Source organism: Ovis aries, chromosome 16 (genome assembly GCF_016772045.2).
Source record: "Ovis aries strain OAR_USU_Benz2616 breed Rambouillet chromosome 16, ARS-UI_Ramb_v3.0, whole genome shotgun sequence".
Classification (NCBI taxonomy): domain Eukaryota; kingdom Metazoa; phylum Chordata; class Mammalia; order Artiodactyla; family Bovidae; genus Ovis; species Ovis aries.
This window is the reverse complement of record NC_056069.1, coordinates 9,466,691-9,485,998: the sequence shown is the minus strand read 5'-3', so window position 1 is coordinate 9,485,998 and position 19,308 is coordinate 9,466,691. Positions and strand designations below refer to the sequence as shown.

Below are 19,308 nucleotides of genomic sequence, written 5' to 3'. Positions count from 1 at the left end.
CTGCTTATCTGTTTTGACCTGGACGGTTCCTCGAACATCATCTCATGTCAGCTCAAGCCTGCGCCTTTTCTTTGAACCTTCAGGCAGTGGAAGCAGGTCAATCTCTGGACCCCACAAAACTAAAAAAGTCAGTTTGTCTTCTTATTATAGAAACAAAAGGCAAGACAGAAACTTAAAGTGAAAGAATGTTGTGCCATATTTGAGAGTTGGGGCTACAGGCTAATACTGGGGGTTTGCAGAGGCCAGTTATTCAATCTGCCACCTGCTATTTCCTGCCATCTGGTATTGGGATAGTTTCCTGCTGACTAGGTTTTCTGCCAAAGTAAAAGCTGAGAGAAAGAGAGCAAGTGAGAAGTAGTACTTAATTTAGGCTGTTTATTAGTGATCTATTGAGAGAATTAACAAAAATAAGATTTGAAGATATGTTTTAGATTTAGTCATGCAGCCCTGTCTAGTCTTTTGAATGCTTTACATTTGGCTGGAAAAAGTTTTTCTCACTTGATCTTTCCTTACAGAATTAACCCCTTTAAAAGCAGAAAGATAGAAATATGTCAAATTATGTTTAAGATGAGAGTGACCTGGCCAGAGAAAGGCCATTGTATAAGTGCCCTAGATATGGTCTAATGAGATCCTCTGCATAGAAATGAAAACATATCTTTTAGTATTTCATGCTTTCCCCTCACATTTTAAAATCCATAGCTGAGCTAATTGAGCTTCCTTCCTTGTTACTCTGAAAAATCTGAGATTTTAAGTGTAACAACCAATTAAAAGCTAATTTTATTATTATTATAATTGTTAAAGTCAAGTGAAATACCAGCTGTATTGCCTAAAAGATGCTGATGATTCCTTGGTAGCCCGAAGACTTCCTGGACAGCGACCAGCGGGGTGGGGGTGACTGCCTTGCTCAACACTGATTCCTTGGTGCCTGACACATTTTGTGGCCCATGATAGGTTTTCAACAAATCATAAGAGCTTTAATCAACACTGATCATTATGCTAACTTCTATGGTTATTTTAGAATTATAAATTCCCTGTTTGGGCATTTATAATCTCATTACAAAAATAATGCCTTAGGAAGCATCACTATGAACAAAGCTAGTGGAGGTGATGGAATCCCAGTTGAGCTATTTCAAATCCTAAAAGATGATGCTGTGAAAGTGCTGCACTCAATAAGCCAGCAAATTTGGAAAACTCAGCAGTGGCCACAGGACTAGATAAGGTCAGTTTTTACTCCAATCCCAAAGAAAGGCAATGCCAAAGAATGTTCAAACTACTGCACAACTGCACTCATCTCACACAGTAGCAAAATAATGCTCAAAATTCTCCAAGCTAGGCTTCAACAGTACCTGAACTGAAAACTTCCAGATGTTGAAGCTGGATTTAGAAAAATCAGAGGAACCAGAGATCAAACTGCCAACATCCACTGGATCACAGAAAAAGCAAGAGAATTCCAGAAAAACATCTACTTCTGCTTTATTGACGACATTAAAGCCTTTGACTGTGTGGATCACAACAAACTATGGAAAATTCTTTAAGAGATGGGAATACTAGACCACCTTAATCACCTCCTGGAAAAACAATATGCAGGTCAGGAAGCAACGGTTAGAACTGGACATGGAACCACAGACTGGTTCCAAATCGGGAAAGGAGTACGTCAAGGCTGTATATTGTCACCTTGCTTATTTAACTTATATACAGAGTACATCATGCGAAATGCAGGCTGGATGAAGCACAAGCTGCAATCAAGATTGTCGGGAGAAATATCAATAAGCTCAGATATGCAGATGACACCACCCTTAAGGCAGAAAGTGAAGAAGAACTAAAAAGCCTCTTGATGGTGAAAGAAGAGAGTGAAAAAGCTGGCTTAAAACTCAACATTCAGAAAAAACTAAGATCATGGCATCCGGTCCCATCACTCCATGGCAGATAGATGGGGAAACAATGGAAACAGTGACAGGCTTTATTTTCTTGGGCTCCACAATCACCACAGACACTTGCTCCTTGGAAGAAAAGCTATGACAAAACTGCAGAGCGTATTAAAAAGCAGAGACATTACTTTGCCAACAAAGGGCTGTCTAGTCAAAGCTATGGTTTTTCCAGGAGTTATGTATGGATGTGAGTTGGACCATAAAGAAGGCTATGACCTGATGAATGGATGCTTTTGAACTGTGGTGTTGGAGAAGAGTCTTGAGAGTCCCTTGGACTGCAAGGAGATCAAGTCAGTCAATCCTAAAGGACTCAACCCTGAATAGTCAATGGAAGGACTGATGCTGAAGCTCCGATACTCTGAAGTATGCGAAGAGCTGACTCATTAGAAAAGGCCCTGATGCTGGGAAAGACTGAGGGCAGAAGGAGAAGGGGATGACAGAGGATGAGATGGTTGGAGGCCATCACCGTCTCAATGGACATGGGCTTGAGTGGACTTGGGAGTTGGTGATGGACAGGGAGGCCTGGTGTGCTGTGGTTCATGGGGTCACAAAGAGTCGGACTGAGCGACTGAACAACAGCAACAAAAATAACATACTGGGCTGGCAAAAGAAAGTTTGTTCAGGTTTTTCTGTACCATCTTTCACATTAATCCAAATGAACTTTTTGGCCAACCCCATATAAACCAGTTTAACAATAATACAAGGGGTGGGGACATGATGAATGCTAAAGATAGAAAGGGTGCTGATAGATGTTACAGATGTTTTTGATAACAGTGGTTGCTACATTTAGTCTATTTTTCCTTCAAAAACAAAAAATTGTCAATTACCTCCTTTACCCACGACTGTTTAAATCTCATTTAAATCTAATCTTCTGCTCTAGGTTGTCTCCAGTTCAGTTCAGTTGCTCAGTCGTGTCCGACTCTTTGCGACCCCATGAATCACAGCACACCAGGCCTCCCTGTCCATCACCAACTCCTGGAGTTCACTCAGATTCACGTCCATCGAGTCAGTGATGCCATCCAGCCATCTCATCCTCTGTCGTCCCCTTCTCCTCCTGCCCCCAATCCCTCCCAGCATCAAAGTCTTTTCCAATGAGTCAACTTTTTGCATGAGGTGGCCAAAGTACTGGAGTTTCAGCTTTAGCATCATTCCTTCCAAAGAAATCCCAGGGTTGATCTCCTTCAGAATGGACTAGTTGGATCTCCTTGCAGTCCAAGGGACTCTCAAGAGTCTTCTCCAACACCTCAGTTCAAAAGCATCAATTCTTCGGCACTCAGCCTTCTTCACAGTCCAACTCTCACATCCATACATGACTACTGGAAAAACCATAGCCTTGACTAGACGGACCTTAGTCGGCAAAGTAATGTCTCTGCTTTTGAATATGCTATCTAGGTTGATCATAGCTTTCCTTCCAAGGAGTAAGCGTGTTTTAATTTCATGGCTGCAGTCACCATCTGCAGTGATTTTGGAGCCCCCAAAAATAAAGTCTGACACTGTTTCCACATATATTTCCCATGAAGTGATGGCACTGGATGCCATGATTAAGTGACCACTAAAGTTATTTCTTTTCTTTCTGATGGACTTTAAAATAAGAGCACCGTGACCATACCCAAACAAACACCCTTTTCTTTTATTCACGATCAGCAGACTATTTTCAGGCTTTGAAAGAGTACCAAAGATTGACACAATCTACCTACAGACCTTCAAAGCTGAGATGAAAATTTGTGTACAGCCTTTCGCTAACCTTCTGAGGCTAACTTTTAACACATGGAGAAACAGAGAAGTCTTCTCAAATCTTTTGTCACACTTTACTTCTTAGAAGTCTAAAGGGAAAGTTACTCAAGACCTCACATAACTAATATTGGAAGATATGTCAACAGGCTCACATGGGTCTTCACTAAGCTAACTCCCTTTCCCATCCTAGAGCAGGGCTACTTGGTGTGATCTCTGTTCTGTGAGACCTAATAATCCAGACACAGCTGTGACCAGGGCATTTTCAACTAAGTGACAACATGAAATCAATTTAGGAGTTAGAAGCAAACACGTATTAGGCACACACATATTATGACATACGCTGCTCAAAGTGCAATTCCTACATTTCCTAGCCAGGCAACAAGTAAACTCCTTTTTAAGTCCTCATCAGCATTGAAAAAAAAAAAAAAAAAAAAAGCACACAACTTATCCAACCATCTAGAATACAAACCACTCAAGAGCACTGAGATGGGTCCAACTTTGGATGGTGAGTTTAAGAATTCTGTCCGCGACTCTTTAAGCAGTTCAGACAGAAACACTCAGGCTCTTTTCAGACCTGCCAGCGGTAATACGATAGCCAGGTAAGTCTCTGGAATGGGTACTCGCCTGGAACGACTGCAAACTGCCAGGCCAGCATGCTCCCTTTCAGCCAAGGGAAAGGCAAAGAGACAAGAACACAACTAACACATTGATTTTCCAAATTGCCTGCAAACAGACTGGCTTTTGTTCTTGCCTGGTGGGACCACCAGCCTGGCAGATTACAGGCAGCCACTGTAGGAGTCCCCTCTGTGCCCCATGCCATCAGCTGTTTGCTCACCTCGACAGAAGCTTTATTATTGTCCACGCCAGCAGGCTGCCAAGCTAGGCAAACCGTGTGAGTGTGGAAAAGATAAACAGATGCAACCCAAATAACCCCAACAAGGCTTGTGCTCACAAACACAAGAGACCTTCTGAGCTTTCCAGTTATAAAACAGAAGCAAACTCGACAATTCTATGGATGTAAGTATTTTCTTGGAAGCAAGAAGGGACACAAAGAAGGAGAAGGAGAGTATGAAGCATGCTCTCAAGCTCTGGCTCTATTAGTTCCCAAAGCTGGTATCCCATGGCTGAAGAGACATCTGTCCACAGTGCTAAGTGGAGTCTCCAGGTGAAGCCAGAACTTGCCCAGGCCAGTCAAACAGCAGGTACTGAGAAGCTTTCTGTCCTCAAAAATCAAGCAACATTCTGGACTTTTCCGGGCATCTGCCATCACTACATTGCATTCAAGACTGATGTCACCAGGAAGGAAGGAAGGAGAGCAGAGTCACATTGCATGCATGACATGGGGCAAAAGTCTTTGCTACCCTTTGAGATACCTTAGAAGGGGAGAGCAGTTCTGTAAGTGAAGTTGAGAGTGAAGAGAAACACACCAGACACTTATTATGATTTACACAGGAGGGACTTCACTTTGTGTACAAGTCACACCGGATTTCCTATGTGTGACCAATTTCATAAAAAAAAAAAAAAAAAAATGCCATCGACTTCCTTCTATGGGTTCAACTGAAGGTTACTGTTGTAGGCCTAAGTGGTGATATGCCTCAGCTCCTTCAGTATCACAGATAAAAGCGCTCCTGGCTGAGCAGGACTAATGCACAGATGCCAGAGCCTGGAGCTCAGGGGCCCCACCATTCAGCTGCAGTGCTGGCTCTTCCATATGAATGAGCAAGCTTTCCACAACATTTATCTGATTATGAGAGCCACCATCCTTAAACATACATATGCAGCTTTCCCTCCTCCCGAGTGAATTCTGTATCCTGTGGCAACAGGCTTTACAGATGGAGACCTCAGCCCCTGAGCTGGGTAGACATGGAGATTTGAGGGGGGTGGGGGGCAGTGGGGGGGCTGGCGTAAAAGGAGAACAGGAAGAACCCCAGGAAGAAAACACAGCTGGTTCCAGGGCTTGCAGTGTGGACTGGAAATCTTATCAATGACACAAAGTGTGTAACTATTAAAAGGTTTTGAGTGCTTCCCTGAACTAGAACCAACGAGCAAGAGAGTGTTCTGTGACTATTCAAACCAGAATCTGATTCAATCATGGCCATCCACTTTCTAATTCTACTAGGATAATTACTTTTTTTTGCATCCTGATGGAAATCCTGCTTTCATCAATTATCAGTTGGCCTCAACTACCACAAATAAAACAAGTTTTGATGCAATAGTTTTCTAATGACTATTATATCTTTGTCAAATGTTTGCAAGGTTAATAGAGGAGTCCAATATAGGAACTGATAATAGAGACGTCCTTATTCTAGATTAAAACTACTTTCTTGCTTGAGATCCCAGATTCCTACTTTCATAGGGGAACTTCAGGCAATTTTAACTTTCAAAAAATGTCCTGACTGTGCATGAAGTGATGCATCAAGAGCAAGAATCTCCTCCAAAACATTCCCCTGGCAAATGTTGAATCAGTTGGGACTTGTACATTTTCAATGAATTTATTATCTACCTCTGAGGCAGATAAAAATGCCTTTTAAAAAAAGTTTTAACACTTTTTTCTTTTTTAAGAAACAGGTTTATAGAGCTATAACATACAAACAGTAAAATTCACACTTTTCAGTGTATTTGTGACTTTTGACAAATGCATCCAGTTGCATAACCACCACCACGGTCACATTGTTAAGAACAGTTTTATTACCCCGAAAAATTCTTAATGCCTCGCTTAGAGTCAGCTTCTTTGGGGTTTGCTGGCTAATTTAGGCAAATTTTATATAGATACTTCCTAAAGAGTTATTAATTTCTGACCCTAGAGTTATTAATTTTATGAGGAAAAGCAATCCCCCGTTAGTCTGTAATTTACATTCTGCCAATTTCCAAAACAGAATTTGAAAAAATTAAAACTCAGTGTACAAGTAGTTTCCTCTGAGTCCTATACACAGCCATTAGACATCTGACATTCCTGTTTGCCATTCTAAAAAGTAAGTGGAGTTTTGGTAGAGACTAACACAAGCATAGAATTTTACAAATGTGGAGTGCTAAATAAATCCAGCACAATAACACTTTTTTAAAGTGAAGATGGATAACAGAAGGACTTGTTAGATATCAAAGTCGAAGTCTAAATTTGTCAGACCCAGAGCTTAAAAACAAGGTCACCTGTATTTCACCCAATAATAATGAAATAACACTTCACACTGAGAAACTACTCTAGGAGAAATACTCTATTTTCCACATCCATGCAAGGACAAATAGGACCTACATCCCCAAATGACTCTGTCTTCTCTCTGATCTGGCTGTTGTTTAGCCAGATTGACATCACCCTATATAAAAGACCTATTTTTCATTCACCACGTCAATATTTAGCAAGTAGCTACACTGTACCGCATGATTTGTACTTTATCCCTGCTGGTCCACCCGGTTTCCTCTAATTTCAAACAGTCTTAAGGATGACAGCTCTTCCTTTCTGATGTGCTTAGTTGCTCAGTCTGACGCTTTGCAACTCCACGGACTGCAGCCTGCCAGGCTCCTCTGTCCATGGGGATTCTCCAGGCAAGAATACTGGAGAGGGTTGCCATACTTTCCTCCAGGAGATCTTCCCAACCCAGGGATCCAACCCAGGTCTCCCACACTGCAGGCAGATTCTTTACTGACTGGGCCACCAGAGAAGCCCTTTCAGATACAGAAAGAGAAAACCTATAGCCTGACTATGCTTTGCTGTTCTTTCTCTCATGGTTTAAAAAGCACAGGAGCCAGTCAGATGAAGCCAACTGCTCTTTGTCTGAAGCCTACTGTTTTTATCAGCCTCTAAAAGGTGATGAATATGGATAACAGGTGAGGATTATTTGCAGGGAGAACTGGAAAAGAAAAAAGTATTCACAGTGATTGCTGATGTGCTCTCCTGGCGAAGGTCCTAAAACCATTCAATGTCCGTCTTTGTGGCCAACAACTGACCTGTCAGTGAAACTGCATCCAGAAGTGTCTGGTGGGGCTTCTCCAGCCACTTGCAAGCTGGACACACAGATTAGCTTCATGCCTGAGCTGGTGGAGTGCAAGGTGAAGCTAAAGGCAGAGAGCCTTTCTCTCAGAACAGCAGGAAGCTGAAAAAATTGGATTTTGGATCCAGTCCTATTTATGAAAACACACAGAGTTGTGGGAACTGGCTTGAGTTGGACAGAGATATGGCAAGTATTTTTGGTTTTCAGTAGGAAATCTATGAGCCAGTTTTAAAAAGATGTCAACATTTCCTGATGTCTTCTAAAGTTCTGGCTAGGAACTTCAGACAGAACTTCTGCAAAATAGTGAATAATAAGATCACTAAAGACAGGAAAATCACATATATTAATTAACCAGGGGTAAGCTGTATATCTGAAGAGTTCTGAGGGAGGGGGAGGTGCAGAAGCAAAAGGAGGAAAACAAACAAAATATGGAATTAAGATTTTCTGGAATATTTTAGGCTTAGTGAAGGTGTCAGGATTAAGTCTGCCACCAAAGAAATGAGCAGGCAGAGAGGCCTGGCCCAGGGGATGGTGCACACCAGCGTAAAAGCAGAGAAGAGTTAAGCTGATGTTGAGCAGATTTACACATCTTTTTGTGTGTGGGATTATGGATCTCTTTTGGGATATTTCTGATGGAAAAGAAGCTCAGCACTAATCAGGGTATCTCAAGAATCATATATATATATATATATATATATTTTTTTTTAATAAAGAAAAGCATCTCAGTGTTTTAAACATTTTGATTCTCTAACACATGGAAAAGTTAAATCTCAAAAGATTCCGTTTATAGGAAAAGATAAGGCTGGATTTCCTTCCAGCTATACAACTCAAGTTCATAGCTAGTTTCTATTTCTGTAGCTCTACTGATTTCAATATTAAACCTTTAAGCAAAGGCAGAGGACAAGTTTTCTCTTTTCGTGTGTTCGACAACAGTAGGCGTTTGATGATTTAGCAATAGTGACTAGGCCTCTAGGACTATATAACTACCAATAATGTATGTTGAAACTTATGAGTAATATTTACATTTGAAACAATAATCCACCTCTGGTTTTGAAGTATTATCCTGCCTACAAACAGATGAAGCCAGGAGGAAATACTGCCTTTTTATTCAAGGCAGGAGGAGTTCAGAGATGGCAGAGAAGTGGAGTAAAATGTGGTCATTCTGGAAAGCCACCTACTCCTCACTTCTGCCCCCTGCCGTCTCCTTGCAATAAGTTCAGGGAACAGACAAGCTGATGGGAGACTGAAACCAAAAACAGGACAGAGAGAGAGAAAAAAAGAGAAAGAGAGACAGTGTGTGTGAGTGTGAGTTTAACTGCTAAGTTGTGTCCGACTCTATGACCCTGTGGACTGTAGCCCGCCAGGCTCCTCTGACCATGGGATTTCCCGGGCAAGAATTCGAGAATGGATTGCCATTTCTTTCCTTATGGGATCTTCCTGACCCAGAGATCGAACCCATGTCTCCTGTATGGCAGATGGATTCTTTACCACTGAGCCAACGGGGAAGCCCAAAACAGGAGTTCAGTTCAGTTCAGTTCAGTCGCTCAGTCGTGTCCGACTCTTTGCGATCCCATGAATCGCAGCACGCCAGGCCTGCCTGTCCATCACCAGCTCCCGGAGTTCACTCAGACTCACGTCCATGGAGTCAGTGATGCCATCCAGCCATCTCATCCTCTATCGTCCCCTTCTCCTCCTGCCCCCAATCCCTCCCAGCATCAGTCTTTTCCAATGAGTCAACTCTTCCCATGAGGTGGCCAAAGTACTGGAGCTTCAGCTTCAGCATCATTCCCTCCAAAGAAATCCCAGGGCTGATCTCCTTTAGAATGGACTGGTTGGATCTCCTTGCAGTCCAAGGGACTCTCAAGAGTCTTCTCCAATGCCACAGTTCAAAAGCACCAATTCATCGGCGCTCAGCTTTCTTCACACTCCGACTCTCACATCCATACATGACTACTGGAAAACCATAGCCTTGACTAGATGGACCTTTGAGGGCAAAGTAATGTCTCTGCTTTTGAATATGCTATCTAGGTTGGTTATAACTTTCCTTCCAAGGAGTAAGCGTCTTTTAATTTCATGGCTGCAGTCACCATCTGCAGTGATTTTGGAGCCCCCCAAAGTAAAACAGGAGTACACAGACTCAAAGACCTTCCCAACACACACACACACGTTCTAAATAAAAATCTTAGACTCCTCTCAAGATTGGAAGAGACTCTGAAAGCCATCTAGGCCAAGTAAATTGGGGATGGGGAAGGAAGGAAAGGTCATATAGAATTAGAGAACCTAAGGACCTTTAATAACCCCTGTTCACTGAATTATTTATTGAGAAGTCACTACTTATCAAGTCCTGTACTGCGTAATGTGAATCTAGTCTAATTTCTCTACTTTATAGATGAGGAATCTCAGTGTCCAATGGGATGAAATGATTTTCCCAAGATAAGCCAGATAACAGTTCTATAAACTAGGCTGTTTACTTACTATTCCACCACTGCCTTTCAATTCTTTTATTTGTAAGACATCTTTCAGAAACATCTCTACAGTGTGACAAAGGTCTCTAACCTACTAAAAAAAATAAAATATTTAGGCTCTGAAACAGTTCTGGAACTGCTCTGAACCAGCTGTCTAACTTTGTAATGTCACTCGATCCTTGGGGTTTCAGTTCTTACGACTGTAAGATGAAGAGACAGGATTATCTGGATCATGCATGAAGTCACATGTCTGCAGGGGCTAGTCAGTTATTATCAACATGAGTCCATGAAGAGTCATGTAAGACAACAGGTATAAAACTGATTGTATTATTATCAAGCAAAATAGCCTCCTAGTTGTACTGTTTTTGAAAACTGTATGAGCCAAGCAAAATACATTGGAACTCAACTAGGCCAGACCCCTGAAACTCCTTCCAGCTCTCATGTTGAGTGACTGCAGAATATGCCTAATCCACTTCCTAAAACATCATACTGTATTTACACATCTCTATTAACTGGAGAAATAGCCCTGATACAAAGAAGTGAACAGAGACTCAAAGATACAAGCTCCCACTCAGCCCACACCTGACTCTACTCCGCTAGCCTCACTCCCCTGCCAGGTGTCACTTCGCTCAGCGCTGGCAGTGTACAGACTATTACGGGGACTGCAGACCTTGCAAACTGGCATCTAAGCTTTCAAGATGAAAGGATACAATCACTAAATTAAAGTCAAGGTCCTTAAAAGTAGATTTTAACTGGAGATCACTTTTTGAAGGATAATAAAAATTTTGCATTGAAATTTTTTTACTCAAGGATTTTTTTTACTCAAACTAATACTTCATTGTTTTCAATTTATATTTAAGAGTCAGCCATTCAAAGTAACTTTTCTATAAATCACAAATCGTTTTTGTATGTTGCTACTTCCTTTTACTCCTTAAATTATTGCTAAGCATCATAAACATACAAATAGTTCACCGCCATAACTTATTTTTGGTTTCAAACCCCTGTTAAGTGGCAATTCTTAGAGCAGATATAGTTTTTGTCTTCAAAAAAGGGGGAGTGATTTGGGAGTGGTTTACAGGGATATTAAGAAATTATTTGCCAGTTTCTGGAAACATAAAAGAACACAATCACTTTTTGCAGCAAAAAAAAAAAAAAAAAAAAGAAAGAAATTTGAAAACAGAGGTTTAGATTTGTTAGTCCAACTGTTTTCTGGAAGCCTTAATCTGCCAAGTACTAAAACACCTTTATTTATATATGAATGGAAGAGAATAAAAGTGTCCCTTCTTTCTTGTGCTGCCAAACAATAAAAATCAGAATAACTGCATTTAATAAGCATCTCCTTTATTTAGCTCAAGCTAGCACTCCCATACGTAGAACCAAACTTTTAAATAATGGAACATTTGAAATTGTACAAACACAAGAAACTTCTTAGTATATAAGAATGACCAAATGCAGTAAGATAACAATCATAAGAATGATTTCCAATTTTGAACAGGGAGAAGCTAATTTCTTGATAAAACTCCAAAAACAAACCATCCATACAACCACCATACTGCAGTTAAACAAAAGCTCTTATGCTGGCCCACAAGGAGGGAATGAACAATTTGAACAACATCTTTTATTGCCTGAGAAAATTTTTTAAAATGACTCAGTGCCAGGAGAGCTGTCTCAATCCAACTGCAGACAGCTTTTCAAAGTCCCTCTGCTTCTCTAAGGATGAGTCATGAGAGGAGAGCGCATCTTGGCAAAGACACAGTCTTTCCTCTGGTTCCACTCACTCCCCCTCTTATTAAAAAAAAAAAAGCTTTGATGGATAACAGTTAAATAGATTCCAGACAGGCTTAACTGGAGAAGTCTGAACACCAGGGAGGCAAAATATCATCGCAGAAGTCTCCATTGTTTGCCACTGTGAGCCACAGACTCGGGGAAGCATCTCCCGCATCCTAAAAAGGGCTGGGTCCATTGATCATGTGCCAGACCGTGGCTGTTGTGCTTTGTGGGACAGGAGAGGGAAACACCCTATGAAAATACCTTTGCTTCCTAGCTTCCTAAATGTCATTAGCTCATCTGCTGAACACTTACAGTGGGCTGGCAGGGGCGGGAGCCTGTTGCTTACGAGTGCACATCGAGTGCAAATGCACCCGCAGCAGCTGTAGGTGGTCCACGGGGACATGGCTGCGGCAGTGCGTGCAGCCTTCAGTGGCCAGGCGCAGTTTTCCTTTCACTAACTTTAGGCAAAAAAGCAAGGGAGCTAGTTAAAAAGAAAAAAAATTTTTTTAAAGGAGAATAAGTAAGGAAAAACTGAGTGTTAAACTAGGGAGAATAGTTTCGCTACTACACCTATATAGAATCACTTATTCCAACAGAATAGGGCATGTGGTGAGGGCAAAAATGCTCTCTTCTGCATCTGATCATTCACCAGCCTACAAAGAATTAGGATGCTCAGCTGGGCACTGAGTGACAAAGATAAGCAAAGAGACTTCTTGCCTTCAGAGAGGCTAGACTGGGATCACCAAAACCAAGCATCTAGTGAGCATCTAAAACAAGCATCAGAAGGCAATTTATAAGCATCATACTGGAATCCCTCATTTACATAACAATGATTATTTCATAACACATGGTACTCAATTTTCTGAAAATCGCCTCTCAATAGAAAAGTAAATTCAATGTTTCTCTCCTCTTCCCAATAGTCTTTTTTGTTTTCTTTGGATATATTTTAAAAATAAACATTACAGATATAAAGTTATACCTTCCTTCTTCCACTTTCCAGAGGAGGAAAGTTGGTGGACATCATTTTAAGGCATGCTTTTATACCTTTATTAACTAGAGGTGTGCCCTGTGCTGAGTACTATAGGGTGCATATGCCTTTTAACTCTGTATTCAAGGGTCTGTCTGATAGAGAACTCAGCCAAACCATAGTAGTATGTGTGGTATTCTGGGAGCAAAAGGGTAGGGACAGAAACAATAAAAATTTCTGTTATCAGGGATGTGAGAGAGGCTCAGATACCACTTTACTGTGGAAACTAATCACCAACGCCACCAGGAAAATCCCTGACAAGGTAGGTGACTGCTCTCTGTATTTGACTGGAGCCCAGTCCTGACTCACTAAGAGTCAGTTTTGTCATCTGTAAAATAGAGGTGATAATGCCTTTATCACTGGTTTACTATGAAAATCAAAGGATAATTGGATTAAGTACATTGACAACTTTTAATCCTTTTTGGAACCAAGCAGAGTAAAAATATGCTCACAAGCAAGAATTATTTTTGTCACAGTCTACTTGATATAACAGGTTATGCTCAAAATCCTTCAGGCTAGGCTTCAGCAGTATGTAAACCAAAATCTTCCAGTTGTACAAGCTGGATTTAGAGCAGCAGAACCAGAGATCAAAATCCCGACATTTGTTGGATCATAGAAATATTAAGGGAATTCCAGAAAAACATCTATTTCTGCTTCATTGACTACGCTAAAGCCTTTGACTGTGTGGATCACAACAAACTGCGGAAAACTCTTCAAGAGTTGAGAATACCAGACCACCTGACCTGTCTCCTGAGAAACTGGCAAAGAAACAGTTAGAATCTTGCATGCAACAACCAGTCAGTTGTTCCCAGTTGCAACTGGGAAAGAAGCACAACAAGGTTATATATTGTCATCCTGCTTATTTAACTTATATGCAGAATACATCTTACAAAATGCTAGGCTGGATCAATCACAAGCTGGAATCAAGACTACTGGGAGAAATAACAACCTCGGATATGCAGATGATACCACTCTAATGGTACAGAGTGAAGAAGAACTAAAGAGCTTCTTGATGAGGCTCAAAGAGAAGAGTGAAAAAACTGGCTTAAAATTCAACATTCAAAAAACTAAGTTCACAGCCTCCAGTCCCATCACGTCATGGCAAATAGATGAAAAAATGTTGGAGTAGTGACAGATTTTATTTTCTTGGGCTCCAAAATCATTGTGGATAGTTGACTGCAGTCATGTAATTAAAAGATGCTTGCTCCTTGGAAGAAAAGCTATGACAAACCTAGACAGCATATTAAAAAGCAGAGGCATTACTTTGTCAACAAAGGTCTATACAGTTAAAGTTACAGTTTTTCCAGCAGTCATGTATGGATGTGAGAGTTGGACCATAAAAAAGGCTGAGAGCCAAAGAATTGGTGCTTTCTAATTGTAGTGCTGGAGAAAACTTGAGAATTCTGTGGACTGCAAGGAGATCAAACCAGTCAATCCTAAAGGAAATCAGTCCTGAATATTCACTGGAAGGACTGTTGCTGAAGCTGAAGCTCCAATACTTTGGCCACCTGGTGTGAAAAACTGACTCATTGGAAAAGATCTTGATGCTGGGAAAGACTGAAGGCAGGAGAAGAAGGGAACAGAGGACGAGATGGTTGGAGGGCATTACCGACTCAATGGACATGAAATTGAGCAAGCTCTGAGAGAGAGCGAAGGACAGGGAAGCCTGGCGTGCTGCAGCCTATAGGGTTGCAGAGTCCGACATGACTTAGCAACTGACAATAAGCGCTTGATACTGGACTTGATGGCATTCTGTCCAGTGCTTCTTACTCATGCCTTAAATGTGGCCTTCCTAATACAGAATGGCCCTTGGTAGCAGTGAAGTAGTGAAGAGACAAGATTAGGCAGCATTCAGTCCCCATTCCTGTGTTATAACCCCAGGAAACAAACTCTAAAACTTCAGGATTCTAATTTGTAAAACATGAATAAAAGTTGTACCCACTTCAGGTGAAACAACGCCTGCCTGAAATGAGGACTGAAGAGACAAGGCCTATGAACTGCTTAGTGCAATGGCTGCAACAGCGTTTCCAGACAGCCTGGACAGGGTGACCGACAGCAGGTCCACGCTGAGCGCCACTGATTTAAACAGGAGCTCTCAGGAGCAGTTCCCTCCACACAGGACGCAACCTGCACAGCGCTGGGCACGTGTGAGGCAAATACTCGACTGCTGCTAGCCAACAGGGATGGAACAGAGGAGGAAGGGCTGTCTCGGTGAGAGAGGGAAGGGTCCCTGACCCCTTGCTTCTCTAGACACGGTCTCAGAGGAGGAGCTGAAAGGTGAACTGGGGGGAGAACAGAGAGGCTTTTCCAACCCCAAAGGCTCAAAGCCAACCAGAACAGGGTGTGCCGCTCAGTCCAATGACTAGTAGCAGCGTATCTGATGTTAATTATGACAGAAAAATGTCGAGGAAGAAAGAAGGGAGTCCAGGGTGACCTAATGAGGAGTTAGTTTAGCTAATTAGAGCTCTCCGGACCTTGGACGGGTTTTCACGAGCTTGGCAACGCAGGGTTACAGCACAATGGAGTTCCTGCTTAGAGTCCTCTGTCCACTCAGCGCCCAGCAGCCTGTGGCTGGCGTCAACAGCTGAGCAGCACAGACACCTACTGAAGATACACGGAAACACGCAGAGGTGCAAGACCTGTGCGTGGGGCAGAATCTCAGGGGGAGCAAGCAGTATTCACACAGGACATGACACCCATCTACATCTAGGAAGTAGAAAGGGGCAACACGGCGATGCATCTGCCACTGAGCAACTGCCTAACCCGAAACCTCGGCCCACAACCCCGCCCCCAAGCAGCCACGGGCCCCCTTTTGGTCCTCCTACAGGGTAAGACTGAAAGCTCCCATCCTGGCCCCAACCCAGCGGCAACACCAGTCCTTTCCAACAAGCTGACAACAGACACACGACAATCAAGGGTCACTGAGTTAGTGGAATATCTGGAAAAAGCAAATACACAATAGTTTCTCTCACACTGGAAAAGAAAGAAATTGTGCATACAACTAGCTACTGTAACTGTGTTTCAGAATCCTGTGTTAAGCTCAAAAATTAGAAAGATGGGGCAAGCTGCCGTTATAGTAACCACAGAATTTTATCATTTCTAGGACTTTCCCATAATCCCATACAACCTTAGGAAAAGTCTGATTTGTTAGCAATATCTATGCTATATACTTACTATACTAACTTTATTTCTAGGAATGAATGCTTATAAAAGGCTGCAACATACTAAAGCACTTGGTTTTTTGAGTATTCAGTTTTTGTTTTTAATTGAGCCACACTGAAGAGACACTTCCTTTTCCTGGATCAGTTTGTGCAAAATCTTTAACTGAGATGGACGATGAGAAGATGATAATGAACAACAGTGTTATTCATTAAAAAGTACTGAACACTTAGCATGTTCTAGGCATTATCCTAAGTACTTTATACACTTTTTCCTTTCTGCAGAGTAGGAACTTGGAACTACGAGGATAAATATCTTGCCTAAGAGCGTGTAAGGAACCCAACACAGGTGGTTTTTCCTATAGTGTCTGAAACAGACTGCTGGTTGTTGCTAAGCATCAGATGTAGCCAGCTTTGCATTTAGAGCCTACTTAAAAAAAGGAAGTGTCACTCTGAGCACTAAATTTTAACTTGGCACAGCAGAAATGCAGGAATGAGGAAAACAGGTTCTTAACCTTCCAATCTCATGTTTTTGGGAGGGTACCCTGGCAGCATTATTTTCTTGAGCCCCCGCCCCCACCCCCGCCAAGGAACGCATAGGTCTTTTCCCTTACATTGGTCAGTTCTCTCAGAGGACTCTCCCAGTCTCCTCTCTGAGAGGCAAAATAAACCTTGTATCCTCAAGTCCAGAGTCTTTCTGCCTCAACTCTCCAGAAAGAAAATCAATCTTTCGCTAGGCACTGAGAGAAACAATCTGGGCATTTCACTGCTTCTTAGGAAAACGTCTAGCCAACCCAGCTGTCTTGGTTCTGGCCACATCTCTTCTTTAGAAGTACCTGCTGCTCTTTATTTGTGAGCCTTTCTAGCGTCCTCTGGTACACACTGCCTTGCTTTTGGATTTCTTCTCCAGCCAGTTTAAGTTGCAGCTTTCTGTTTCTGCTAAGAAGTTCCTTATCTTCTGTTCACCTGTTTCTAGCTTTCAAAATTTGGTCGCTGTTGCCTCCTCTCTTGTTCTGTTTATTTTGTAGGTTTTTGTCTTTTTTACCCTTTATTGTCATATTTGTGGAGGTTTTGGTAGGGAATAGGGTTAAGCACACATGTTCAATCTGTCACATTTTATCAGAAGACTTCTATAGGCTGTTTGAGCTCTCTGTGGCTGGCAAGAGATCATATAACCTAAAAGTAATGATGATAAAGAAAATGTACTTAAAGCATTCAAATATATTTCATCTGTTTAAAAAAGAAGGGAACAAACATCTTGAGGAAGATACTTAACCTTTCTGATTTTCAATAAATTATGAAACAAAAGGTTAAAAAAGTTTCTTAATAACTCTTTAAACTCTAATATCCTTCAACAAAGGCCAAAAAGAAATCATAGTACTGTATCTGCTCAACCTAAACCATTTTATTGAAAACATTTGTGCACACATATTAAGACTCCGACATGGATGGTGTGCTAAGGGTTAACAGTATTGTTAAGGCACAATCCCTAAATATTACCTCTTTTTTTCCTGGGGGGAGAAAGGATAATCACATGTTAATATTATTCAGGATTACTCTCAGCAATGAAAGATGGGTAAATCAAGCTTGGCAAATTCCTACTTATAGAGGAGTACATTATATAATACTGCAGTAAGTTCTTAAAGCATAAAACTTCAGCCATATTCACTGTACCCTGTCTGCTCTGATTTTTAAAAAAATAAAACATTTTACCTACATCTTGTGGTACTGGAGAAGACTCCAGAGAGTCCCTTGGACAGCAAAGAGATCAAACCAGTCAATCCTAAAGGAAATCAACCCTGAATATTCATTGGAAGGACTGATACTGAAGCTGAAGCTCCAATACTTCGGCCATCTGATGTGAAAAGCTGACTCACTGGAAAAGACCCTGATGCTGGGAAAGACTGAAGACTAAAGGAGAAGAGGGTGGCAGAGGATGAAATGGTTGGACAGCATCACTGATTCAGTGGACATAAATCTAAACAAATTCTGGGAGACAGTGGAGGACAGAGGAGCTGGCGTGCTCCATGGTGTACAAAGAGTTGGATAGGACTCAGTGACTAAACAATAACAAAAGGGTCAAGACAGGTCTTGAGGACTGGAGCCCACAAGATTAAGAAACCAACCTAAGCAGTTTCTAACCTAGGCTGAAGGTCAGCAGAGCATCAAGGAACCTCTGTGGCAATGTCCTGGAGCACATCTGCAGAAAGCCTGGTAAACTGAGAACATACATCCCATCACAGCCTCGCTTCCTAGGAAATACAATAACCATCTTCAAACTTATCATCTTTAGAGACACAAAGCTAAACACCAGTCCCCTCTTCCTGAAACTCTATGTGTGGACACGACAGCTTTACACGGAGGGGCAGCCCAGTCTAACAAACAGAAACGTGTCAGTGTTTACTGAATTCAGTACCATATCAGAATAGGGAACAAGCATCTCCTCCCGGGCACACTGTGGAGAACCATTTGCATTGCAGCATGGTATCACACATAATACCACCTCTTCCTCTAGTAAATATGACTGAACTTTTCATTCTGTGCAAGGGCCACATGGGATGTGACATTACATACAAGCCATGTCTTTAGGAATATTTTATTTTGTATTAACTCAAGGAATAAAAAAGACTCAAAGGGTTGAGTTAAAATTTCAACTTTAGTGAATTTAGGTCATTCAAAAGTCAGGACTGCTGTTTGATATGCTTTAATGATTTTTTGTTCTCTGGTTACCCTACTCTCTTCTTCAGCAAAGAACCTGCTGCCAAGAAATGTGAACATCACTTTTATTCACTGAATCAAAGAAATCTGCAGGATTTGGTGTAGAGAAGAGCTTGTCTTTCATGTCTAAATGGAATACATTTGTTGATATACATTCAATATACACATATATATCTGAAATAAGAGTAGGAGATGTGGGGAATTCCCTGGCTGTCCTGTGGTTAGGACTCTGCACTCTAATAGCTGAGGTCCTGGGTTCAATCCCTGGTCAGGGAACTAAAACCCTAAAAGCTGTGCAGTGTGCACTCCCCCGCAAAAAATACTATTAATTAAAAAAAAATCAGTACCCAACATTTTTCGAACTCTTGTATTATTCCAGTCATTGTATTGCTTTCTAAAGATTATTTCATTTATATATTAGAACAACTTGATATAAGGTAAGTATATTTTCCCCATCTTACAGATAAGTAACCTGATCATCAATGGGTTAAATAACTTACCCAAGGAAACACAGTTAATATA

General features: G+C 41.5%; 1 protein-coding gene across 1 annotated transcript in view; it reads right to left on the bottom strand.

Moving 5' to 3' along the window:
• The window catches only part of MRPS27 (mitochondrial ribosomal protein S27), a 102,484-nt gene that overhangs the window by 23,698 nt on the left and 59,478 nt on the right, over positions 1–19,308 (bottom strand). The window lies entirely within an intron of this gene.